This window comes from Phasianus colchicus, chromosome 23, assembly GCF_987193195.1.
Source record: "Phasianus colchicus chromosome 23, bPhaCol1.hap1.1, whole genome shotgun sequence".
NCBI lineage: Eukaryota > Metazoa > Chordata > Aves > Galliformes > Phasianidae > Phasianus > Phasianus colchicus.
This window is the reverse complement of record NC_143458.1, coordinates 2,191,241-2,218,417: the sequence shown is the minus strand read 5'-3', so window position 1 is coordinate 2,218,417 and position 27,177 is coordinate 2,191,241. Positions and strand designations below refer to the sequence as shown.

The window sequence follows — 27,177 nt, the reverse complement described above, 5'->3', positions numbered from 1 at the left end:
GATGGGGAGATGGACAGGGCAGAGGCAAAGAATGAGCAGCAGAGCTGGAGAATCTGCAAAGTTGTGGTTTCAGTGCTCTGCAGACAGAAGATTTCAGCTGAGGCTGCTCCCCGGCATCACAGCTTGTTACCTTTCTGCCTGAGCTCCCTTTGTGCTTTATTATAATTTTAAAGCACGGTTAGCACTGGTGAGAGATCCTGAATTGACAGCCCCGGAGTGATGCCTCCAGCGCGCTGCCCTCCCACTCGGGTTGCTGTTGTTATTTGTGTACTCGCCGCTCTGACAACGGGCTGATCACTGCGCGGATAATAGAAGCAACCCCTGGCTCGGCAGGTTCAGCTCCGAGGGGGAGAAGGACATCAGAATTCACCATCAGCTCCAGCCGCCGGGAAATAAAGGAGCAGGGCGCATTTATGGCGGCGCATTTTGGGGACGCGGAGAGAATGTTTGGAGGATTTGCTTTTTAATCACTCCGTGTCAGCAGCACTAAAGCGTTTGGCCAAGGAGGGGATGCTCCCTGTGCTGAGGTGTCTGCATCACACTGCACAGCAGTGCTGGAGTCCACCTTCTTCCTCCTTGATAGACTCCTCTGCTCAACCTGTTGTGATTTAAATTAAAGACAGCTGGCCTCATGCTGAAACCGGTGTCACAAGGCTTTTAGCAGCAGCTTGCCTATCAGTTTACATTCCCTCCTCCAGTTATCCCAGGATGCTATAGCTCTCTTAGGTGGGGTTTATCATGACACAGAACAAGCACTGTCAGCGCTCGCTCTCAATGAAGCGACAGCTCCAAACACTCCGAACGCCTCTGGATTTTCTCTGCAAACATTGCTTGTTGCTGGGAACTCTTGTTCTGCCGGACTGTTTGCTCCTCGTCAACACAGAGGAAATTTGGCTGGGTGCTTCAGAACCTCTAGAGCAAACACTCTGCAGTTAGTTAAGCAAAAAAGCAAACATCTGTTAGTGAAATGTAGAGGAAGTGGGGATGCTGCTTTCTCCCTTGCCTTACACAGATCGGAACAGCAGGGGGCTGGCCTGGCAGTGCCCCCAGGGCCACACTGAGGCACGAATGGGACACTGATATCAGCCCCACACACAGCCCCAATTCCTGCTCAAAGCCCTCCCTTGCTGGAGCAGGTTCTGCCCACCCCGCTGTGCCCCCAGCTCTTTCCATTTCCTCCTCTGCGGTGCCTAATAGCTGTTCTCATCTCCACAGCCCCTGTAAGCCTTCTCTCTTCCTCCCTCTCCGCAGCCTCCAAGCTGCGATGCTGCGCTCATCATCAGCTTCCATTGTTCTACCTAAAAACGCACCTCCTGCCTCCACCCCCATGCCTGAAAGAGAGGAACCCCCCCCCAATCCCCCCATGCCACAACCCAGAGGATCCATGCCACCTCCAGGCACCACTGCTCCCATCCAAGGCTCAGGGTGCTGCTGTGAGCTCACCCCAGGATCTTCCCCCTTGCTCTGGAGGAGCTGCTGCTGCTGGTTGTGCTCCCAATATTTAGTTATTGGACACTGTGGAAATTGATTCCATGTTCCATTTTTTCTGGTTCCATGAAGGGATACTCCAGCTCCACCATAAGTCCGATTTATTATTTGCAGTGCATTCATTAAATCCCAGTTTCTTGCTGCATTATTTAATGGAATTGATGATGTAATTAAGCTACAAGCAGACATTAACAACCAGAAGCATCAGGGAGGTTTAGGACCCTTTACTGCCCTGTTCACAGTGTTATACAGCTCCTAATTTCAGACCAATTACAGCAGCAGGTTGAGGAAAGCCACGCACTGCCCACAAACTGAACACCAACACGAGCTCACACCACACACCCAGGAACACTTACAGGACAGCACTGCTGCTTTCTTTCCTTTGCCCAACCCCACATACAAATTCCATGAGATATACTTCTGCTTGCTGAACACAAAACCCCCCATGCTGGGTTCACACCAAGATCCAAGTGCTGCACACCCTCCTGTAAGATGCAGAGCCTTCCATTTCAGGTTTCATTGCATGGGAATAACTCGTTCTTCTCCTTGTTAAGGGAGAAGGAGGAGAATTTGGGGCCTGTTTGTAAATTACTCCATGATTCACAGAGGCAAGGCGCAGAATTTTTATCCTTAAAAGTGCATCAAAGCCAAAGCCACAAACACCTCCAAAGCACACATGACCTGATTTCACCAGCACACAGGAAAGTTATTCCAGCATAGCGTGGAGGCTTCAGATAGCAGATCTCCCTGCCCAGGCACTCCTTCTCTGCAGAAATCCTCTTTTCCTCTCATTGCAATCAGATCTGCTTTGGACCCTCTGTTTCTTGGTAGAAAGAAGGATGTACGAAACAACCCCCATACCCTAGGGCTGAAAAAATACCAACACAGAGCCCCTGCACCACTGCTTTCCCAGCAGATACAGTGCAGAACCCAGGCAGGTAAACACTTCCTGCTGATACTTGCTCACCATTGGAAGGCATTGCAAGAAGAAATCCTCACCTCTGGTTCCAGATAGGGAGGAGCTGATGCTGAGCAACACCTAGCTGCTGGAGGGGTAGTAGAAAGGCTGCAGCTCTTCCCTCCTGCCCCTGCCTCGTTCCTGGAGCAGCAGCTTGCTCTCAGTGCCATAAGCACAGAGCTGGTGCTAAACCTCCCTAGGGCTTTATGGGACAGAGGTGAAGCTTTAATAATCACTGTGATTGCGTTAGGAGATTGCTTCCTGGTGCCTTATCTGCCCAGAGATATCAGCAGCCGGGATCTTATCACACTGTAATTACCAGGTCTAGATTTGCACTAATTGGCTCTCTGGAGTAAAGTTACCTCCAATCTGTGTATTATGGGTGCTCAGCAGGAAGCGATTTACAGCTGAACAGGTTCTGTGTGATGATCTCACAAGGATTAGCTGTGGCCACAGCCTGGAGAGCAAGGAGTGGGCATAGAGGATATGCATCTGCCCTGGGTCCTTCTCCCGGTGCACTAAATGGGGGATTTGAGATGGGCAATGCACAGCACCCAGTGCTCTCCTTTGGGGTGCATAGTGCCATGCTCAACCAAAGCCCAGTGCTAGCAGATTGGGCTTGTGCTGTGCCTCACGCTGTCCACTTCAAAAAGCCTGCTCTGCCTTCCCAGCAGGCAAAAAGGGCCCAACAACTAGAAAAGGTCTCTGGGAAAATGCAAAATTGGCTCTGAGCACCTGCAGGGTGCAGTAGCAGAGGAGCAATGTTCCTGCACCAAAGCACCCACCTGGATGTTGCCCTCTCTCTGTCATTAATGCCTATTTGTCTCTGACTTCAAGTGATATTTAGAGCCTGGGACCCTCATTACTTCAGCAGCATGATTGAAAAAAAAAAATAACAACAAAATTAGATACGTACTTGAGATGCTGCTCCACCCCTCAGGGACTGCATCACACTGCCCTGATCAGAGGCAGATAAGGAGAGCGGTGGGTTGGGATGCCCTCAGCTCAGTCTGTTTGTTCACTCTCTGCCTTTTGGTGATGTTTGGTTTGCGTCATGTGTGATAATGGGATCTCTGTTTAAGAGGGAAATGGATCCAAGTAAGGGGTTGGAGGATGGGTGCTGTCTGGGACTGGGATGCTGATGTGGTCACAAGTCGGAGGGGGTCTTGAGGAGCACTGGACCACACCACAGCCTACAGGAAAAGGCACATTTGTGCCCTTGGACACTCTCAGTAGTGTCAGTGGCTCTCTGCCCATCCCCAGCCGCCAGCTCCAGTGCCACACCTGCAGCTGCATTGCTCTTCTAGCATCTGGCATGAAAACCTCATCTCCATCAAGTCCAACTGCTTTCCTCTTATCTGTCCCCTGAGTCCTCAGAGAGTGACCAAATGCCATCTTTTCATGTACTTTTCTTTTTTCCCCCTAAAATACTCCACATTTGGGAGGCAGGTAGCGCGTGGCCTTTGTGAGGCTCCAGCACACCTGGTCCTTCCCTCGCAGGTCGGGGCTCAGCGTGCTCTGCCAGGGATGCAGCTGTGTCCTCTTAGCATGGACAAGGTCATCTTCTCAATGCTGCCTGCTAAAATAGCATAATAAAATTACCTCACATGAGCAAGACGTTCCTGCTAATCACAGCTTTGCCGGTTTAAGTGCTGCTACATGAAACATTTTGCTGGCCCAGTTTCACCGCTCCGCTTCTCACCTCTGCTAATGCAGCAATGTCAGCAGAGGACTGCAGTGTAGATACAGTTCCTACGAACTGATGCTCAGCAGCTGCATTTCAGGCTGCTCTCTTGTCCATAGAAGTAATGAAATCCAGCAAGAGCTTAGTGGCCATCTGAGATGCCTCTCGTTGGGCCACGCCATGCCTTGGTGCTGGTTGCCATCACCAGTGACATCCTGGTGCTACGGAAAGGAGCAGCCCCAGCCTTGGGGAGCTGAACCCCTGTACTCCTGCTGCCTTGGGGTCATGGAAGGCAATGGGGCAGTGAGGCTTTGTGTCATCCACAAAGGGCTTGGAACACATCCAGTTTGGGCTGTGCAGTTCCACCAGTTAGGCCTGGGGGATAACTGTTCTATTTCTCTTCTATGTCCTGTAACAAAACAGTAGAGAATAAGAAAATCAGGCAGACAAAAACTTCAGTTGTTAGGACTGGATTTTTTTATTAAGTTTTATTTTTTAATTTCTTTCCCGAAATCCAAACACCTCCAAAAAAATCACAGAATCTGGGCTACCGGGGGGCAGTGGTTGCACAGAGGGCCCTTTCCTGGGGCAGGATTTTTAATAACTTCCTAGCGATGGGAGGCTGCTATCAAATCTCAGCTGGAAGACTTTTTTTTCACCCAGCTGGATCTTGAAGGCTTGTTACATCATCAAGTCACCGAGATAATTTTTGAAAGGGAGTTGTTTGTGTCTTGTTTGATTCCCTTCCTGACAAATCTTCCAGGTAAATCTCTGCACTTCACAGTGCTTTTTTTGTTTTCCAAGAGAGAATAAAGTCTCTGATGTGACAATCATTTCCTGTTGGACAAAAGCTCGGGCTAACACACTTTTACCATGTTAATATTGCATTAACACCGAATATGGTGACTCCTCTGCTGGTCTCTACAATCAAGCAGCAGAAAGGTTCCCTGCTTGGCAGTGCCTGGATGGATTTTTAATTGCTGTCCTTGAAGAGCTGGAGCTGGGTCACAGCAAACCACAGCACTGAGGTTCCATAATTCTGGAACAGCTCTGCATGGCCTCAAGCTGCCCACCTGCCATCTCTTGCTCTATAGCTTATACCCAAATTGACATATTTGCAGCTGAGGAGTTGTTTTTCTTCCAGATCACATTAACAGTAATCACAGTAGTCTTTCTTTTTTCTTTTTATCCAAATAAATTCCTTGCTATCACACGGGCCTGAGGTCAGCGCTTCCCATTCTTCCACTCTCAGTGTCACACATCACCTATGTTTCCCTCTTTCTATAGATGACACCAGGAGATGCTTAGCAGCCCCTGGTAAATGAAGGCTTTCCATAAACTCTTCTGAATTGCTGCAGGAATGCCTGAGATAATGGAGGCCTTTCTCCCAGCAGTACGCTGCTCCCTAAATGGAGGAAGCAGCAGCCTTCCCCTCACATACAGCACGTGTAGTGACTTAGGCTGAGGACCTGGGGATTTGATATTTTTTCCTTTCCAATCCAATTTTGAAAGCTATTGTTTCATTTGGAGAAAACTATCGTACAAATGAGTCCTCAGGTTTTGGGAATGTCCACGTTTGCTTCCATGTCTAGAGCAATGGCCAAGATTGCTGGTCAACCTCTAGTCCATTGAACTCCCACACAACGAACTGGACATCCATCCTATTACTTTCAATCCTTACCAAGTTTTCACTAGAAAATGACCCTCTAGCCCTGAGTTGTCTCGGTGTTGCCCAAGCATGCTCGTGCACCAGTTTTAAATGAGTTGTTTATTAATTCCATCAGGTGTTCGCTTGGTCTTGCAGCATGGGGAAGGATAAATATTGCTCGTGCTACAGGAAACGAAGAGGCTTTGGCTGAGAAAACATGCCTGCAGGGAAAATTGGTCCGGGATCACTGTTATTGATGACTCAGGTATGCAGGGAACAACTCTTGAAATCCTCTCCCCACACGCTCTGTCCTGTCCCCATGACTCATCCTTGGCTTAAAGGGATTACTTAAGAGCGACAGGGGAATTTGATCTCCATTAAAACCAAATCATTTGTCACTCTGCAAACAGCAGTGACAAGGAGGACAATTAGCGCAAACGGGGAGGCAATGTTTATGATGTTGAGGCTTGTCCATTAGTCAAATGTTTATCGGTAGAGGTGCTTGCCCACCCCTGAAGGATAATGAGAGATTTTGGTGGGGTCATGCAAAGGCCTCTCCATCCTTCTCCAGAACCTCATCTTTCATTAAGAAGATAATAAAAATAAAATAATAAAGTCATTCTCAGGCTGTTGTTTGCAGCACAGCACTTCTCCAAGGCCGATGCCTGCTGCCTGGATGCGCAGAGCACCGTCCCCATGTGGGCAGAGGTCCCCACATCAAACCCTTGTGTGGGGTTTGGTGCATTCAACACAGCTGGGGAGAAAGACTGCATGGCTGTACCCACTGATGAGACATTGCACTCCGTATTTTAATCCTCTTGCAGCACGCAGCCATGGAGGAGTTTAAGTGTGGGCTCAGCTGTCAACAGTATTAGAAACTTTGCATTAATTCAAAGATGCTCACTGGCTGACTGCTCAGGGCACAGTCATTCTTTAGGAAGGGCATTATGGAATCATCCTGCTCTTGGTTGGAACCACATGCGAGCACTGAGATGCTGCATGCCCATCCTGCAGCCCCACACATCCCCACAGTGCCCTGATAGCTCCTGGAGCACCACCAGCAGAGCACCGCCTCTATCCGTTCTGTTCAGCAAACATCCACCACTCACATTTTCACTCCACCACTTTCTTTCAGCAGGCAGAAGAGTTTCCTGAGCGTGGCATTTACACTCATCTCTGCTCCAATTTCCCAGCGAGCCTGAGACCTGGGCTTCCTAGGGACATGTCCCATTTTCTGCTTTCCGCACTGGCAGCGCTAGCAAGGCATCCGTGCCTTGGAGAGGGACGTGCTGTGCCATGCTCTGCCCAGAGCTGCTCGCTCCAGGCTGCTGTTTGTTTGTGCCTTACCTAGGGATGGATGTGGGACTGCACTCAGCCGGGATTACTGCAACATTATGAGCTCTCACACACAGGTGGATGCTCTGGATACAGAAGTGGGTCATGTACGGTGATGTGCTGGAGATGCTTTGATGCACAGGGAGAAGGGGAGGCTAGGGAGAGGATTGAGAACCTGGCTCAGCCTGCCTGCCTGCCCTGGCTTTGCTGGAAACTGAATTACTGGGGCTTTGCCTTGCTCTACATGGGCTCCCCCAGCTCACACTGAGCAGCCCCTATGAGCTGAAGGCTTCACAGGAACACAGAGTGTGTGTCCAGTGAGGGGACTGGAGGAGGAAAACAAGGTGAGCCCGCAGGAAACCCTCTGGCATAGGGTGCAGGAGGAGGGCAACCCTGGGGGGAGGAGGAGCCAGGGCTGAGCTGCTCCCAGGCTCAGCCTCCGTGTGTTTCAGGAGCCTGAAGCATCTCTGTTTCCTCATTTGCACAATGATAACAATACAATTAGTTGCCTTTGCAGAGCATTGTGAGGTTGGCTTGGTAAAGAGCATGAAATGCTTTGGGATTCACAGACAAAAGGATTTCTATGGAAATTGAAGATTGCCTGTTTTCAGAGAGAACGCCAGGCATCGAGCCACCCAGCGGGTGCTGCCACCTCCATCCTCACCTGCACACAGTGGGCTCTGCTGTTCTGCAGTGGGGAGGGGGATGGCATGGACTGCTGGAGGGGGGATCAAGCCCTACCACCCCATCACGTGAGGGTGCTCTGCAGTAGGAGTAATAGCAAAGACATCTTTCCCCATCACCTCAGTTATATTCCACTCCCCCTCCCCACCCCCACCCCGCCAAGTGGGACTCTGCCACCTCTCCCCCTTCTTCTTTGTGAGTATATCAAACTAAAAAGAAAGGCCATTAATAATAATTACCCACAAAGAAGAAGTTAGGGGAAGAAAAAAAAAAAAAACCCTCTCTCTCTTTTAATGAGTCCTAAAAAATAAAGTTCCTTAATTGAAAAGCTTTCTACTTCGGAGACAGCACTGACACTACAGAGCAGTCCAGGCGGCTCCATCAAGTGAAGATGAAATGAAGAAGCTTGTCAGACAGTGCTGGATTGGGCTACGCAAGATGAACCTCAAAGTCAGGGGTCAAATGAAAGCGATCTCTTAAATTCAAGGAACTATCAACAAGGCCCTAATTGGATTGAAAGGAGGCGGCAGATGGGAAGAAACAAAGCAGCAAAACAGCTTTGGAACAAACATCATTAAAAGCAAAAGTTGAGGGAAGCAAAAGGAGCAAGCCCTGGGTGCAAGAGCCATAGCACATCTCTGGTAGCAGACCTAGGAACATGAAGGGCAGCTTCCTTCTGGGATGGGGAAAAGCATGACCAGCAGTAGCACTGCAGGCAGTGACCAAGCCCTGGTTCAGCCCTGTGCACTGAACCCCCCAGTGGGTTTTGCAGACACCGCACAGAAGCCCAACACTCTCTTTCATTGGGCTGGGGATAGGATAGCCAAGGATGAGCAGGGCTATCTACAGTGCCCATTCAGACCACTTCTCCGAGACTGTAAGGCTTAAAACCACAACCCATCAGCATGGCACACGTTGCACCAGATTATTTCCTGTGTCCAGTTCATAACTATTAAGTTAAGGCTTTATCAGCCAGCAAGACAGACCCGACTGAGAATCCATCACTGCTGCTGCTTTCCTGAATGGCTCATTGAGAACTGCAGACATCGACCTCTGCCAGGTGCCATAACTCATGTCCCAGCACTCACACCTGCCCTGAGGCCTCCGCCGTGCTCACGACTGGCAGCAGCCCAGCCCTGGAATCATTTCCAGTGGGGCCAATCGATCACTGACCACATTTGGCCGCTCACTCGCTGGATTGGTGGGACACAGAACCAAGGATGTGGCCACAGCTCTTCCTGATGGCACTGCTGTTCCCTCCCTCCCCACAGCAGCAAACCCCAGACACCACTGAGCAGCTTGTGGTGCATGGGTAGCCTTCTCCCGGTGCTTCCCATCGTTCCTGACTTCCCACATCCCTCTCCCACCACATACAGCACTCAGAAGCTCCTCAAACCACACTCTTCTTGCAGAGCTCAGCATATGGGACAGCAGGATTCTATTTAATTAGAATGACTCTATAGTGATAAGGAACAGTAGAGTTAGAAGCATCCCATCACTGCCAGGACCAAGGCTGTCAGATAGCCAGGACGTGCAGCAGCAGCCTGCTTCCTAAGGACCATGTTGGGAATGACCAGAGCAGTTTTGGAGAGCACAGTACCATTTAAAAAAAAAAAAAACAAACCACAGGTGGAGCTTCAATCTTTCTCTCCACCAAAGCACTTCATAGTATTTCAAGTAGGAACAGGAGAGCCCACACCAGCCAAGGAGTGAGTGCTGGCTCAGCTCCACCAGAAGCAATTGACATACTGCAGCTGAGGACTTGGCCTCAAACTTGCTCTCTGTGGTTCAATTAATGAGCTAGAAGTGGGGATTAGACTCAGATACTGGCATGAGAAGTGGAATGACTCCCTCGAGCCCACTTCTCCCATAGGCCAACTCCTGCATGATGCCACCACCTTCTGCTCCCTCACAGCCCTCTTGGCTTCTCCTTGACTCCAAGCCTTTTTTGCATTACGATCTGCAGGCTGCAGTTCCCCTCTCCCAGCACGGGGCAGGTGCAGGAGGAACACAGAGGTGCAGCAGAGGCCAGCCCCCCATCCCAACCCTCTGCTTCTGCTTTTTGGATAATGAGATCCTGCCCAGCAGCTGGCATACACAGTGGGCTCAGTGCCTGGACATTTCAGAGGCAGCAGAAGTTCTCCTGGAACCTTTAGGAATGCCACTTCCCACGTGGTGGATCTCCAAATGCTTTGGGACAGAAAGGGTTCACTGTGGGTGAGCTGCTCGGCATGTCAGCGTGTGGAATATACACCACTGCCATTGGTACCGTGTCATCATGGTGTGGTGTACATCCCATAATTACACACAGCCGAAAGTATCCCTTTCATTATTTTTATGCTCCTGTCAGACACCACAGCTTGGCTGATACACACTCACCATGCTGTTCCTTAAAGTAGCTATGCAAATTGGATCTTAATATCATTCAGATAAATGGTTTAAGGAAGAAAATGGATACAATAGTCTGTCACAAAGTTAATGTTACAGGCTCTACCTCCCAAATTGCCTCAGAGAAATTAGCAGGAAGGAAGGAAGGATCAGACGAAATAATAAACCTGCTTACCTGCTCATTAATTTAATCTTTTCTTTTCTCTTTCCCTCTCACAGCCTTGTGGTTTCTATAACAGTAGAATAACTAAAGAACAGCAAAGTCCTAGATGAAAGGGAGACTAGGTCTGGAAGCACAAAGATTAAAGAAGAGTTTTTAGGATTAGCCTTTGATTATTATTATTATTATTACTATTATTTATCTTGGGTCTGTGGTGATTATTCCTGCTCCTCTTGGAGCAATCCTTCTGGGTGGATCTGATGGAGCACAGGCTCTTGAGCAACTTCTGCATGTTCTTCCAGAGATGCTGCACTAAATGCACATTAGCAGCACAGCAGGTGGCCCCAAGTTCCTCCACAAGGCATCACTGCCATTTGTCAAGTGCATCCCACACACCAGCCCCTATTCCTTCTCCTCACACCCTTATACCACAGCTGGAAACATCACCTGCAGGGGAGTGGTTCAGCAAACAGCAATCTGCAGCCAGCAGCAACGGAAGAGGTGCAGTGCCAATGAAGGGGCACGCAGGATGGAAGGTGCTGCAGCCCCATGGCACAGGAGGAGGCTGCACTCCCATCCCCTTCTCTTGGTGATTCTATGGTTCTATGAGTCTAAGATTCTCGCTGCAGGACCCCACGGTGGCTGAGCATCACCCTCCACTACCAAGTAGCCAACACCATTGGACCATTCCCAAAGCCGGTGCAAAATTAAGCAAAACCCAATTCAATTTCCTTGTCTTAAGAAAGAAAATACCCTTACTAGAAAGCCATAAGGGAGGCAGGCACGAGCCATGGGGGTGGGCTGTGCTGCCATGACCCTGCAGTAGAGCTACAGCTCCAGATCAATGGAACATGGAGATGGGGAGAAGCCCATGCCCATCTTGCAGTGTGATGATGACCTTGCAGGCAGTCTGAAGAGGTGTGCTTGGGTTTCTGACTGCAACGGACTCTCAGGGAGCAGCATCCAATTAGGTAACCCCCCCACCATGTCCCTTTATTGATTTTGGCAAGGGGAAAAAGGTGCTGGTTTCTCATTGCACCGGCAGGGCTGGGTGAGCTGTCCTCAGCTGCAGCCAGGCTCCTTCCTTCCCTCTCCTTAAACAAAGCAGCTCACAAAGACAGAGTTCTTAAATTAATCAGCAGTTTTCTAACTAATGCCCTTTATGTTTTACATAATAATATAAAGCCTGATTCCGAGACAACAGCCTCCTACATCAAAGATCCCTCGCTCACATCCTGAACTTTTGAGCCCTTCTCCATGCAATTAACGCAGAAAGATCTAAATAAAGTTACACAGAGCAGCTTGCAGATAATATCTGGAGCTGCGACGCAGGGCTCGCTTTGCTCTGCAGTCAGAAGCACAAAAGCAGCTTTGCTTGATATTCCCTGCCTGCAGGGACCCATTCTGCCATTGTCAGGCTGTGCGTATGTATAAAGGGGAAATTGCCCAAGCAGCTGTGCTGACTGGGGGCTGTGGTGCCTTTATCCCACAGAGCTGCACCACCGGCCAGGAGGGAGTTCAGAGGAGGAGAAACTTTAATTTGATTGTACAATATCAAAGCCTGTGCCTGGAAAGCTTTGCATTGTGCACTGGCAATACACTGAGGCAGGCTCTGGTGCACTTATTTACAGCACACCCTGACCATCCCTGTTAATGCTGCAGAAGCTCAATGCAGGTTGATGCCTCAGGGTGTGCGATGGAGGGCAGCCCGTCCCAGTCTCACGTTAATTAAATGAGTTCCTGAGCTGTGCCATGAAGTTCTACAGCCCATCCCAGTGGCACAGAGGTTGTTCAGCAGCCTGGATGACCCCTGCTTGCAGTGGCATTGCCTATGTATGAGGGTCTGTTGGAGCAGAGCCCTCCTGGCCATGAGAACCCACTGCACAGCAGGGCCGGATACAACCCAAAGACACATTGGTGCATGTTGCATGTGATCCCAAGTCAGAGCTGTTCCAAGGGGATGCAAATCCCTCCAGCAGCTCCAGGACAAACACACAGCACCCCAGGGCCACGTCCCCCCCCCCACGCTGCCCACCTGCGGGCTCAACTCTGCCACATCTCCTCTCAGATCTCTGCAAAATGCTAATTGCTGGGCCTGACCTCCCTGGGATAACAAGGGAAAACCTCCCCTAATTAGCACCACAGTCTGTGGGTGAAAGAAACCAAATGTTGACTGTAGAGCGGCTGCACTTGCTGTAAATTCCAGCATATTCTGTGGAAAAAACGCCTCCTAAATAAGGCTTCAGAAGCATGGGGTGTTTAAATAATAATGAATACCCACTGCTGTTTATTACAGAACAGAAACATAATAAAAGACAAAGCTGCAGTTGCATTTCATCCTTCCTTCCAGGATGTACTGTAACCTGCCTGCAGTCCAGGAGAGGAAAAGAATCCAAAAGTACCAGAAACACAGCAACAGCAGATCCAGGTGCAGGCACCACATTTATGGACATTAGCTAATTAGGCCTTCCAGCATCCCTGCAAGCCAGGTAATCATTATTAGCCTCATCCTGCCAATGCAGAAACTGTGCCAAATGGGCAGGGGAGATCACTGGAGGGCAGTGGGGAGATTGGGTGCAGAGGGAGAAGCTTTGAGGCTGCAGCTCCAGGCTGGGAATGGGGAAAAAGACCAAGGGCATTGCAATTGTGTGTGTGAGATACATGGGGTGAAAGACAAAAGGGGCACTCAGGTCCAGCAAGGACCCACAGCAGCACGCAGACATTCCCCCACACTTCTGGCTTTGCGCTGGTCACTTGTGGTAGTCCAAAGCACATACAATATTTATTTGCTCCTAATTAGGTGTAATTACCACTTAACCTAGAGGAGGGCCTTACTCAGCGTGCCCAGCAGCTCAATGCACTCACTGCTGAACAGCTCTGCTGCAGCTAATTAAAAGAGAAGGGCTCCTGCCCTCTGAAAACTTGCAAGGAAACTGCTGGGTTTGTTTAGTTTGCGAGGGGACCTCATGTAACCGAGCAGCAGAGCGAGATGCTCAGCCTCAGGGTAATCCCAGTGCCAACAGTGCTCTGCTCCTCTCCACTCTGTGCCACCCCAGGTGCCACTTCCCACTCAGTGTCACCTACAGGTGCCCCCGGTGCAGGGCTGCCCTCCCCTGAGAGCTGCACAGCTTGCTAATGAACAATTCCTGTAACAAGAATTAAGGGGGGAAAAAAAAAAAGATAGGCTTCAAAATGATTATCATTCCACTTTACAGCTTGGAAAGCCTTCACGGCCAAACAACTTCCAGCAGATCAGCTTTGGCTCTGCACATGTGGAAAGCAGTGAGAGCTGTGATTCCCAGCGATGTGCCCTCCCTGCGGGGATTTTTTTCTGGGGAGGTACAGCACAGAGATCACCTGGAGAGGGTTCTGTAGCTGAACAAACTGCTTCACCCCAATGCTCCTTCATAAAGGGGATTTACACATTGCTCCCATTTCATGCCCAGGAAGCTGCTGCACCCAGAAGCTAACTTGAGGTGCACAATGGTGAGCTGTGCAAACATCCTGTTCACATCCTGCAGCAAGCCCTGAGCAAAGCTGTGCATGAACACAGGAGGAGAGCAGCCCGAGACTGTGTGCGTGCTCCTGAGGGTCTGCTGTCACCATGTCAGCCTCAAGACTTTCTCCCCATCTCCCCTGGGAAAACCCCATCTTGCTGTTCCATGTACATCTCATGACACAGCCGGAATGAACAACACATCTTGAGAGCTGCCCCGCAGGGCAGCACGATGGGACTTTTTTGATCCACGGTTGGGGGATCTGCCTGAAAACCAGGGAAAAGATTCTCTGATGCACTGAGAATTCTGAAGGATTAAAAATGATAAAGACTATCTCAAACTGCACCAAAAATTTAGGATCTGAAAGAGGTCAGTGGATGAAGAAGAAAACAAGAGAGCCAGCAAATATTCCCAGGCAAAACCCACAGAGCGCCAACTGATTTTTCATTTGTTTCAACAATTAAAAATAATTTGTTGCTGTTTTCCAAATCTTTCATTTACTTGCAGTGAATTAAATTCCTTTCCAAAACACTTCTTTGAAAATTGAAAAAAACAAACCAATTTTTAGTCAATATTGTAACTAGAATCAAAGAACGGCTCAGGTCAGTGCCATTCCCAGCCATGGGCAGGACTGACTCCCACCAGCTCAGGCTGCCCAGGGCCCCATCCCACCTGACCTTGAGTGCCTGCAGGGATGGGGCACCCCAAAACTATGAAGATTTTCAAGAACAAGCATTCCTTAGCTTGATCCCCTTCCATCATTTCCATTTGGTTGAATCAACTTTAGCACAAGGCATGGCTAAAGCACGCTCTGTGCTGAGCTATGCCCAAGCCCCAGCTCCAAATCAACAGATAATCCCCAACCCCATACTGCTCACATTTCTATCCTCTCCCTTCTGCAGAAGAGTGCTGGGCACGTAACTGAGTTTTAAGGCCTTAAACATGTTTGGACAGAGCCGTGTGAAAAATCCTCGTTTATACTGGCATGAATGCACACAGTCGCTGGGAAAAATACTATTTCTCAGTGCAGCAATGAGGTTAGAGCAGCCTGCAGAGACTCGGGCTGTGTACTGCACAGAAATGAGTGGGACCCCACTGTGCTTTGGCCTCTTGCAATGCTCCCAACAGCATCTCACCCTATGCAGCAGTGCCTGTGGCCTCAGCACCACCACCCCATCCCATCTGGGGACCAGCTGCTACTGACAGACAAAGGTTTTTAAAACGTGGCTGGACCCCACAAACAGCTGTTCTTCCCCTCTCCCAGCCATCAATCACAGCTGACAGCCTTCCCCCCATGGTCAAGAGTGTGCATTTCACCTTAATTTCTTAGAAGGGCTTTTTCGCCTGCTGGAAGCTCATAAATACCACTTTGCAAACCCAGGTAGGGCTAATGATGGATGTCTGCTTCACAGACATGCCAGAGGCTTTGACCTAATTGTCACAGAAATACTTCCTGATTAACTAATAGATAAAACCCAATTAAAACTTCTGCTCTTCCCGAACTCCCCACTGAATACTTTTCCTCCCTTTCTCAAACTGTTTTAAGTCAGATCCAAACTAAGGGCACTGCTCTGGATGGAGGACAGCGCTCTGACCTTGGGTGCTCCTCCAGGAGACAGACAGACGGACATGGAGGGGTTCCTCTGAGATGGTCTTTGGGTGTGGAAGCCCCTGGAGGTCAGGTCAGAGTGGGCACACACAGCATTCTCACTATTGCTTTCATTTCTTTCCTATCTGGAATCAAACTGCTGCACAGAAAAGCTTTTTCAGCACGTTTGCTTTGATGTGCAAGAAGTTAATTACTGTAATAGGTTCATCCTTCTCCCCCAGTATCGAATCGTGTAGAACATCCATACAAATCGCCATTGAGTTGCTCATTTGGAGACTATTTATTCTTTAAACGGATCCAGCAAGGGCATTTCTGCTGCTGGCACAGAGGAATTTCCTAAATCCCATTTTGCAGCTGTATCCACTCCCAGCGTTCCCCCTTCTTCCCTCAGTGATCCCTTTGGATCACTCTTACCTCTTCCCTCCCACTGTCTTTACTGTGCCCAGTGATGCACTGAGCAAGGGAGGAAAGCCTACAGCCTTTCCCACACTACCACACGCATTACTTTATCTCCCAGACAGATGCTGGGCTTGTTTTTCATCTTACAAGTGAACGTGGGAGGGCTTGGGGAGTCACCTTGTGCATCACCTGTGACACACACACAGCAAAACTCAGCACCTAGTTTTTACTCCTCTTTCCTCGTCCTTCCCCTCTTCCCTCCTTTCTTTAAAATAATGTCTGGGTAATGCATTCAGTCCTGCTGGGCTGCTTTATATCACTCGTGGTGTTTGCCAGTTGACTCTCCCCTGCTGAGATCAAGTCTCTTATCGTGGATTAAGGCTGTAGCTCAGGAGCGCAGCTCCGCAGCATGCAGGCAGAGCAGGGAACTGAGCCACAGGCAAGAGACAGCAGTGACCCAGCACTGCCCTGAGACTCCAGGAGAGCAGCCTGGATGCTGGGTGAAGGAAGGGTGGGCATCCATGAGCAGCAGGGGGCAAAGGACGTGGATCATTCCTTGCCACTGTCTGGGAGTGACAAAGTCACCGCTATGGCTAAGCACACAGTGGTGTCATTAAGAGCATCCTGATGGTGAGCAGGAGGAAGAAAGCTGGGGAGGCAGAACAGTTGATCAGATCTATCTGAGGTTACGTCAAACTCTCTGATCTTCCACGCTTCCAGGAGAGAGGATCTATAGCAAAAACTACTGCTGCGATGAGCGCTCACTGCGCCTGGAAGGAGGGCTTAGCAGAGGGTGGGAGGAAAACACAGACTTGTTCCCTCTGTGCTGAGCTGCTGTGCTTCTCATGGTACAGAGCCCAGGCAGCCCCACAGCAGTGGGGCTCTCACAAAGCCCCTGCCCTGCCCCAGGCTCGAGAGCTGCCTCTGTTTGCATCCAAGTACAGAAAGTCCATTCCATGGTAGACAGGTGAACATCCCAGGTTACGCAGCCTCCCTGAGCTGGTTATTGTTATGGAGGAGGTGAAGAGCAGCTTTGTTGGGGAGGATGCCTCCCACCAAACAGCAGCAACTGAAGCAGAGCTGGATCAGTGCATGCTGGCAGCACCGGGTATCCCTATGGCCACGCACCCATCCTCTCCTCTTCCCACCAACACCACTCACAAGCAGCAGGAAGCACTCTGGCACACTGCTGAAGGCTGGACACTGAGCTATCACACTTCTTCCAATTTCCTGTTCTTGAACCAGCTCCACGGGCAGGAGCAGCATGAATGGGCTCGTCACAGCTGCTTTAACCTCTGTGGAGCCACACCAACATTTGCACAACAGTAGGAAATGGGAAGCAAAGTGCCAGCACAGCCCATGCCTGCAGTACTACAGCAGCACGGCTTCATCCCTGTGACCTTTCCATCAGCACTGTGGGGCACAGTGAGAATACAGCCCCACACCAGAGGGTCCATCCACCCCCTCCCACTCGAGTCCAGCTCTGCAGAAGGGGCCATCAAGTCTGTTTGCTGCTTTACCCAGGCTATCATGTGCTGTGCCTCAGCAGGGGACTGCAAATGACTTTATAGTTATTGTTCCTCAAATTGGACACCCTCTTGGAGCTTAGATAATATGAGATGAAACAGCCTGCAGGAGGTTGCAGTCAAGTGGAACAGTGATGGAGGCTTTTTCCCCTGCCCAAGAAACACTCCGCCGATTTACTTCTCCTCCGCACCTCTTCTCCTCTGTCACCATTTCTAACAGAGCCACACCTGGTGCTGACAAGGGTGAACCTGGGTCTAATCACTGAGCAAACAGAGCTGCCTGAACCCTGTGCGGGTGAATGCATTTTGCATGCCAGGATTTGGGAGTATGGATTTGACAGCAAGCCCTAAAGAGGAATGGGAAAAGAGAGAGACTGCTGTGGTTTCTCACTCTATTTCCTATTGAAGAGGGGTTTGCAAGGAAACATTATTGCTGGCAAAGTAGAAATATCATTTCATGTCATTTGGCTTCACAGAGCCCGTGTAACCGTCGGAGCGCTGCAGCAGAGAGCAGAGATGGCTGCGGGAGCTTTGAGGTGAGGGAGCACAGGGAAGAACAGAACTAATGAGGGACTGGGGAAGGGGGATGTCAGGGTGTGCAACCACCAAAAGGTAAGGATCTTGTTATGGAAAAGGGGGAAGCAGAGGGCTGAGAGAAAGGGATCTGGGAGCTAAGAGGTCTGTGAAGCTGCCTCCAACAGGAGGGAATGGGCTGAGGGAGAAGGAGGGACCTGGATAGGGGTGCTCAGCTTGGAAAATAAAGATCCAGAGGGGAGAAACAACAGGGAACATGCAGGGGGAGGAAGGGATACAGTGAGGGGTACCAGTCCCAAGGCTTCCAAATGAAGTGGAACTGAAACCACTCTTTGCTAACAGAGACATTTCCTATGTTTCACAAAATAGAGAGAGAGAGAGAGGAGGGCAGGCAGTGGGGGGATGGGGGGGGCAACAGCTCCACTCAGCAGAGAGCACTTCTGGGCAGCATCTGGAGCACCCCGGGAGCTTTCAGCACACACATAGGTGTGTGTGCATCACCCTTCCCTTGGGGCACACCAGGCACTGTGTGCATTACACAGCCACACGAGCTGAAAGCTGACGGCAGGAGCCTACAACAAACGTGTCCCCGAGCAGAGGGGGAAGCTTTGCTTTCAGTTCCTTTAGAAAGGAGCACGGCGATGAGAAAACGGCCGAGACATTTGCAGCAGCCCCAGACGTTCCCAGGGAGCTGAACAGAGGGAGAACTCCAACCCGTGTACGATCACAGTCGCTCTGTTTGCCTTTCTCCATAGCAGATCTGATGATTTAAATTAGGTCTCGATTCTTGTTTAAATTATAGTTTACTGTTCTGCGCCCCGCTCAGAAGTGAATTACCTTAAGCAGCAGTATTAATAACACGGTTATAATTAAGCTTCATTACTGTAGGCAGTTTGCTGAAACAAATTGCTTCTTCATTATTATTATGGCACCTTTGGTAAAAAGACATTTCCCCAGAATGCGACCTTGATGCTTTATATAGAAAAAGCTGAGAGATGATAGAGATGTAAGGATGAATTAGCATCTTTTACCTTCTATATCAAGCTCATTAAAAGGAAAGCAACTCAAGTCAAAACCAAGCAGCCTTGATGGAAATTTTAATCCGAAAGAAATGGGTAATGAATAGGTTTGAACTTTCCCTGACATTTTTATGGTGGTGCTTCATTTATATTATGCTTCTGCTAAAACACAAATAAATAGCGTGGGGCCAGGGCTGAGGATGGACAAGGAGGAGCACCAAGCCCAAGGATGCCCCCATTAAAGCCCAGCACACACCTTGGGACAAAAATAGCTCCCTGGGTTCTCTCTCCATCCAAAGACCCCAAAGCACTGTCCTCTGAGCAGATGTTCCCCCAGTTGCTGGGCTTCCCACAGGAGCTGCCTCCTGCAACGACTGCTGTCACCCTGAGTTTAATTTCCTGTTTCATCTTGCGCAGTTGTAACAGTGCTGTACACAACTGTACCCCCTTCAGCAGCAGATCCTGACACTTATTAATGAAGCCTCGTAATGCCTGCAGGAAGCTGTGCCATTATTATCTAGCAGCTGTTGGCTACTGCAGCACAAGCAAGGAGTTTCAGGTTTCAGCAAGCCATGTGTCCAACCCAAACCATGCAGCATGCACTCACTTACAAAACTTCATCAGTGCCTAGGCTTGCACTAATTCACAAAGTCTAAGGATGCTCAGCACTCTGAAAAGCAGAGCATTCAGAAGGAACCACTCCCCCATCCCCCCCATCTCTAATTCCATGATCTCCATTGACCACTGGCTTGGGTCATCTACCAGAGGGGTGCCCCAGGAATCTGAGAGCACCAGGAGGAGAGCAGCTCGTTCTGCAGCCACAGCCAAACCCACAGCTCCATACCCTGAGATAACACCATGCAGCCCTCATTCCTTACTTTCCCTGCTGCTATTAAGACTGACATTAATTTCTGCATTGTAAGTGCTCAACAACTGAAACGAGGCATTATGGACTGGATGGAAATATATATTTAGAGTCTAGAGAGATAAAGGTAGAGCAGTTTGGAAAAATATGAGATTAAAAGTCTATAGAGAGGAAACAACCTGTTTAAGCACCACATCAGAGGTATCATTACAGGTTATAGAAAGGGGCACTGTCTGAGCAGAAATGCTTGTAAAGTGAATTCCAAGCTGGGTCATTTGCTCAGCTTGGCCAAACCAACAAGGAAACATGACAACAAAGAGAAGTATGGTTTAAGTTTGTTCCTGCCTCCAAAAAAAGTGCTGACCCATACCTCTTTCCCCCAGCATAAGGCAACTCTGGGAGCAGCTCTGGAGAAAACCAGCACAGAGAGAAGGAGCAGCACCAACTGCAGCTGCTCCCCTCTGCCAGACCTCAGAGGGGAAAACAACTCTCAGCCTTTGACTTTGTGCCAGCCAGGACACCTGGTGGCCCACTGCCAGCAGAAAGTAATTAGCCCTCAATTATCACCATCATCACTTTCACCTGTGCAAGGCCATGTAGCAAACTGCAGCCCTTGTCCCCCCAGACCAGAAAACAGGGAAATATTTAACTCACACCTGCAAGCTGTGCAGAATGAAGCACTGCCCTAAAGCACAGCGGGCAGCTGTGCCTGCAGGACAGGGGACACTCAAGGACCACAGCCACATGCTTTCCCTTCTCCACTTCCACAGGCAGCAGGAGGGGCATTAAGAACAAGTTGTAGTGACTGACACACACACAACGAGGTTCAGAGAAGATGCTATGCTTACCTTGGGCAGCCTTCTAAGCAAGCCCTGGGACCACACCAGCCCCATTGCTGTTGGCTGGCAAAGAAGCAGGGAATGGAGCCTTATACACCACTCTGCCCACCCCAGAGCCTGGCTGAGCCTGAAGGAAGGTGTTCACACTCCTCTATGTCCCCTAGTAAAACAAAGCTGCTCTAGGCATCACCATCTTATAGGCTGCCTTCATAACACATTGCAGCTGCCTCCCCCCACCAGGTGCTCTGCTTTCAACCCCCTAAATAACCAGGGGAGACCCACCAGGTGTGATGTATATGAGGTATTCTTTGCACCCTGTACACCCCAGTTGTAATGCTCTGCGTGCCTTAGCTGTGCCATCCCCAATTCCAGCAGGTTCCTTTCCAAACCTTTCCATCCACACCTGACACGTAGCAGTGCCACCTGGGGCTCCTGGCTGCCACCAGCCCCGGTCTCTCCTGCAGCACTGGGACCACCATGCATCAAACTCAGCAAAGCAGAGTCCAACTTTAACGACCCTTCAAACTGTTGTCATTTGCCTTCCCCTGCAGTTCCTAGCAGCCCTCAGTGAATGACTGTTAGCATGCAATTAAACTCACTTCTCAAAAGGTTACCGATAAAAATATTTCTCCCCATTGTTAAACTGGGCATTTATTGGGTCTTCCTGTGACCTTTAGCATGACAGAATTTAACACTTTCTCTGCAGGGGTGTCTGAGCAGCAGGAAAGCACTGCCACGAGCTGACAGTGTTCTGTTACATCAGAATTTTCCCTTCTGAACGCACACGGAAATCTCTCCCCCTCCACGCACATGCATGCCTCTCTTTGTGTATATATACACACTCATTAAACAAATGCTAGCTATCAATTTCACTGAGTGCTTATTCTGATAATAGCTATATTTATCATTTAGCATCTCTGGATGCAGTTCAAGTCTCAAATCTATTATGAGTATTATGATATTTAATAACGGTGTTTTATTTTTTAAATGCAATAAAAAAAAATAAAGATAAGACCTCTTACTTTTTCTTTTTTTTTCCCTTTTTTTTTTCCTTTTTTTTTTTAAAGCCACCTCCTGGGTTCTAAATCCATCTCTGTCATCGACATGCTGAGTGACCTTGGGGACATTGCTTGGTCTGAGCTCCTCTTGCATTGGATGGGGACAACCCTTCTATGGGTTGGGAAGGCTCATTTATTCAGGTGATGCTGTGAGCCTGGGAATGGACAGAGGGGGCAGAGGAGCTGGCATGGAGCAAGAGCACACTCTCACTGTTATAAATATTTGGCAGCTGGTTGAGTGCTCATTGGAACACAAAAATCCTAATGGCAAGAGTGCTCCTGGGGTGGGGAGGGGTGCTGTTACCTGAATTATTACCTGCTGTAGCATCATTTTCTCTTCTGCACTTTTCTCTGTGCTGTACAACAGGGTGTCCAACCCATGGCTTCTCTCACTGAGTGAAGAGGAATCATCGTGGGCTGCATGAATATAGGTTGCTCCAAAAGTTGTACCTCCTATTTATTTCCATGGAAGCTACAAGAGGCACGAAGAAGACAATAACACTATCTGATAGAGTAAATTCTCAGCTACAAAACACTATTTTTCAACATAGTCACCACCATGAACTCTGCATTTTTGCCAGCAGAACAAGAGCCACATGCCACGCTCATCAGAACCTGCACCAGCAGATCAGATCTACTGCTGCCACTGCTGAAGAGCACCACTCACCCTCACTGTTCTCACATCCACTGTTTGGTCTCAGAAACATTCACCAGGCATCAATAAGTGCCATTTTTTCTGCATGGAGGAATTCAATTCCACACCTTTGCTTCATCTGCATGTAAATGTCAGACACCATTGTGTCAGACTGCCCCTCTGCTGCCATCTGTCACACGGCAACAACATGGAATGGATATTGGTGGGAAGGTTCCACCTCTACTGCTGTACCACTGATGTGGTGGGCTGACATCATAAAACAGGAGGCATTACTTACCTATGTAATAGGTATTACTCACCTATGTAATATAATTCATGTACATAAGTTGCAAAACGTACTTTAATTGATAATATTTTTTTATAATAAGAGTAGAAAAAAGAGAGCAACCGAGCCATCAAAGCAGTGTGATATTCGACCTTGCTGTTGTGAACCCAACACATCAGCGCGGTTCTGTGGCAGTGGTTGCAGCTCTCAGTGAGATCTCATGGTGTTCATCAGTGATGCTGGATGAAATGTTACTCTTCCTGTGCTTCATCCTTGAAGATGGTTGCTCACAAATGTCTGTGCTGCCCAAACGCGATGATGTGGATAAGGCACACTGATGTGGATAATGGCACACACACCCCATTGGAAAACTTGCAGGTAATGTGTTTACACTGACTGAAAATGGAGTCCCAAATATACCAAAAAAATCAATGATTTTTTTTCAGCAATCCCAACAGACGTCCTCACATTCCTTTATCAGAACACGAAGCCCTGCTGTGTATTTTAAGCTGCTCACAGGACTGCGTTTAGCCCACGCATCACAATGCACACTGTTATTGGCCATCACTGGACTCAGCACTTTGCTGTGCACTCCCTGTACCCGTGGGTTCAGCCCACACAGTGCCCATCACAGCACCAGAGGACATCTCTCAAGGAGTGCCTTCGTGCAGCAACCGAAATCACTCCCATGCAGTGCTAACAGCAAAGATGTGCTGTCTTGCATGCACTTAGCAAAAAGCACAAGTATCACTGCGGGGAGGAAAGGCACCACTTATCAGTAGGTTGCTGTTATTATTTTGTTATTAATAATCACCTATTTCTTTCAAAAGGTGCCGGGCTCACTGCTCCCATTCGCTGCCCTTGGGCTGCACAGTCCAGTGGCCTTACGCCCTTTCACCGCAGAGTGGACAAACAATTTGCATAACTTAATTAAATTTACAGTAATCTCCGCTGAAGTCGGCCTGTAAAGGATGCTGTGTACATGGTCTTAAAGCAAATCACTGCTAGTGATGAAAGAGCCTATTTCAGTTAAGCAAATTATGAGGAGGCAAGCGATGTCCTCAGTATAATAATTCCATGTGAATTATTTATATGGAATCTGCAATTACATTGAGCAAAACAGTGTTGTAGGCATAAAGCACACTTAATTATCCAACCACCTGTTATGAACGAAGGCACAGCCAATGGCAGTACTGCATATAAATTACCAGTGCTGGAGCAGCAGGTTGGCAGCATCCTGGGGAAGGGAGAGGAGAAGAAGAGCAAGAAAAAGAAGATGGAGAGGAAGATGGAAAAGAAGAGAAAGAAGAAGAAGAGGAAGAAGAAGACTAAAAAGAAGAGGAAGAAGAAAATGAGGAAAATGTAGAAGAGAAAGAAGAATAGGGGAAAAAAAGGAAAGAAGAGGAAGAAGAAGAAGAGGAAGAAGAAAATGGAGAAAATGAAGAGGAAGAAGAAAAGAGGAAGAGAAAAATAGAGGAAGAAGAGAAGAAAAAAGAAGAAGATGAAGAAGATGAGAAAAGGAGGAAGAAGAGAAAGAAGAAGAGGAAGAAGAAGAGAAAGAAGAAAATAAAGAAGAGGAAAAAGAGAAAAGTAGAGGAAGAAGAAAAGGAAGAAGACTAAAAAGAAGAGGAAGAAGAAAATGAAGAAAAATGTAGAAGAGGAAATAGAAGAGAAAAAAAGGGAAAGAAGAGGACAAAGAGGAAGAGGACGAAGAAGAGGAGAACAAAGAGGAAGAATAGAAAGAGGAGCAGAGCACATCAGACAGACCCCAGCAGTGACAACATACAGGTGTTCCACTCCTGCATAGACTCGAACCCAGTCAAGCTGCATGCCCAGAGATTTTTCTTCTTGTGGAGGAAACTCCTCTCTGGATAAAGTTAAAATCTTTAATTTCATCCCTGGAAAGGACCTTTTAGAGGTGTTTTGAAACACTTTTCAAGCTGTTCCTTAACTGATGGTTTAAATAAAACTCAGGCCTGACTTCCTTTCTGTTGCCCAGTAACTGGCTCAGCCAAGCACGTGGTTTTGGCCCATCAAGGAATGGACTGGTCCTGAATACATAATAGAAGAAAAATGGGCGTTTTTTTCTATTAGAAGATTTACCATCTATAAATGTGTGAGAATATTAAAGGCAACAATTAACTTTATTGGAAACTTTATATTCTCCGGCCTCATTAGAACTGCCAACAAGATCTATTATTAGTATTACTATGCAGATAATGTAATAAAAGGGGTATTTAAAATGGACAGTTTTGCACTGAAATAAAACAGCATTTTTCTGTCTCTCTTTCTGTCTCTCTCCCTTTTGTCCTAAGTTGTGTTGCATCGTTCAACAAACACAAAGCTCCCTGTGCAGAAACAGTGGTTATTGAGCCCTTCCCAGGAGCTCATGGGAAGGAGTTCTTAATACAACAGCAAGGATGGAATGAGAGATGGGCACATTTGTCACATGTTTGTGACAACCCAAAAATCCCATCCGGGTGACAACACAAAACTACAGTCCAGGGGCAGCTACAGCTGGAACACAATGGATTAAGCAAACATCCCTTTGTGTTTGTCTTTTTTGAGCTAAAACTGCACATGTTTAAGGACAAAGACAAATTCCATCAGCCTACTTATTAAATTAAAACACTAATTCTTCAGGAAAAGTATCAATAGGAAAATTCTACCTGTCCCCACCGTGACTTCAGAGCACTGCTTTGCCCTGCTGTGTGGAGGGACAGCTGTGCTATGCAGACTGCCTTGCATCATTAAATTGCAGAGATTGAAGCTTGCTGCTCTTAATGATGCCTAATTTTTTTTCTGTTTTGTAAGACACGAACATCTCTCACCTGTGACGTCTGCTTTTCTTGCAGGGCTTAGAATTTCAGTGTTGCCATCCCAAAGCTTCCTTTCACTGAATCCATTCAGAGCAACAGGTAGCGGCAGGAGAAAAGCCAGCCTTTAAAGAAGAAAGGAAAAAAGGTTTCCTTTTGTGACACAAATGTCAGGACTTCTTCTCCTCTCACCATGGCTTTGCTTTGAGTGATAATTTAAAAACTGAAGTTAAAACTCAAAGCAGGAGTCAGCTGAGACTGCGGCTGACCCGAGCTCTGCGTGGCACCACTGAGGCTTGGGGGGGCATGGGGGGGTTCATCCATAGCCAACATAAGGGCAAGCAGCACCCGGCCACAAGCAGGGACATGTGTGAGCAGTGGGGATGCTAGAACCCATAGGCTGCTCATGGAGAGAAGTATTTCAGCTGTCTGCAAGTGAGAGGTGCTCAGGGACCCGGGACCTGGACTCTATCATTATAAAAAAGAACCTGTTTAATTTGTGGGTTTAAATTTTAAATAACTCTTGGAGCTGAGCTGCTCTCAGCTCTCGTCGTAACGCACTACACACAGTCTGCTTCAGCAGGAGTCCCCGCTGGGGGTTGCAATGCCATTTTAATGAGCTCATTTCTCCTTCCTTTCCTAATATCTTCAGATAGAGGGCAGGGGCAGCTCTGTGCCTGCTGTCTCCCACCCCACAGTGCCCTTGGGGTGTGCATGCCACCATGTGCCCCACGAGGCCAGATCCCTGGTGTGCTGAAATGGGTGACCTGGGCACAGGTAAACATCCAGATAGAACCATGGTGAGCATCTGGGTGCCAGGCTTCAGTACCCAGAGGCCAGGCACTGGGAGAACACCAAGAAGGCACTCTGGAAGCGTGAACTCATTTCCAGCAGGGCCACGCTGTTCAGCACCAGCTCTCTTTTAATACAATTTCAGACTTGTAAGCCTCTCCTGCCCTTTGCTGGATGGATGAGGTCAAGGCTTGGCTGGCCATGAGGCTGCACCCAGCACAGTGGCTGCTCCGCATGCTGCAGCATCCCCAGCCCTGCCTGGGCACCTTCCATCACGTTTATTACACCCTGCAGTCTAATTAACAGAGACGAGTCAAAGGACCCGTAAGCAATGATTGCAATAAATAATCACTCAGCGACCACGGAGTTAATATTCCACCAGGGTCTCCTTCTGGCCTCCAGAAGAAATGGCAGAGACAGAATGGAAGAGAAATGAAAGCTCACAGTTGGACGTGCCCAGCACTGCCTGAAGAAAAGGACAAGGGGGAATGGCTTTAACCTGAAAAAGAAGAGATGTGGGTTAGATGTGATGAAGCAATCCTTTCCTCAGAGGGCAGTGAGATGCTGCCCAGAGAGCTGTGGGTGCCCCATCCCTGCAGGCACTCAAGGCCAGGTGGGATGGGGCCCTGGGCAGCCTGAGCTGGTGGGGGGCAGCCCTGCCCATGGCCGGGGGTGGCACTGGGTGGGCTTTGAGCTCCCCTCCAACCTGAGCCGTGCTATGATTCCACAATTCTATGATCCTATGAAAAGCTGTGCTGCTGCAGAGGTTTGCTGCCCTTCCCCAAAAACTTCACAGCAGTTGTAATAACTTTTCTTTTGCGGTTTTTCACGTGGTGTCAGGAAATCACAAGAAGTTGGAAAAAAAAAGCACGTACAGATTCACGTCAGCAGGATGGATTGTCCCAGTGCATTGCATCTCTGCTCCCTTCAGCTCACCCAGCAGCTCCCAGCACAGCAG

General features: G+C 48.6%; 1 long non-coding RNA gene across 1 annotated transcript; it reads right to left on the bottom strand.

The window, feature by feature from the left end:
- Nucleotides 1-27,177, bottom strand: LOC149915179 (uncharacterized). The gene is made up of 7 exons (XR_016459603.1): nucleotides 27,095-27,177; nucleotides 26,664-26,718; nucleotides 25,443-25,552; nucleotides 22,008-22,163; nucleotides 4,149-4,539; nucleotides 2,488-4,025; nucleotides 1-926 (listed from the first exon to the last, which is right to left on the bottom strand). It is a non-coding gene; the product is annotated as an uncharacterized LOC149915179 (long non-coding RNA).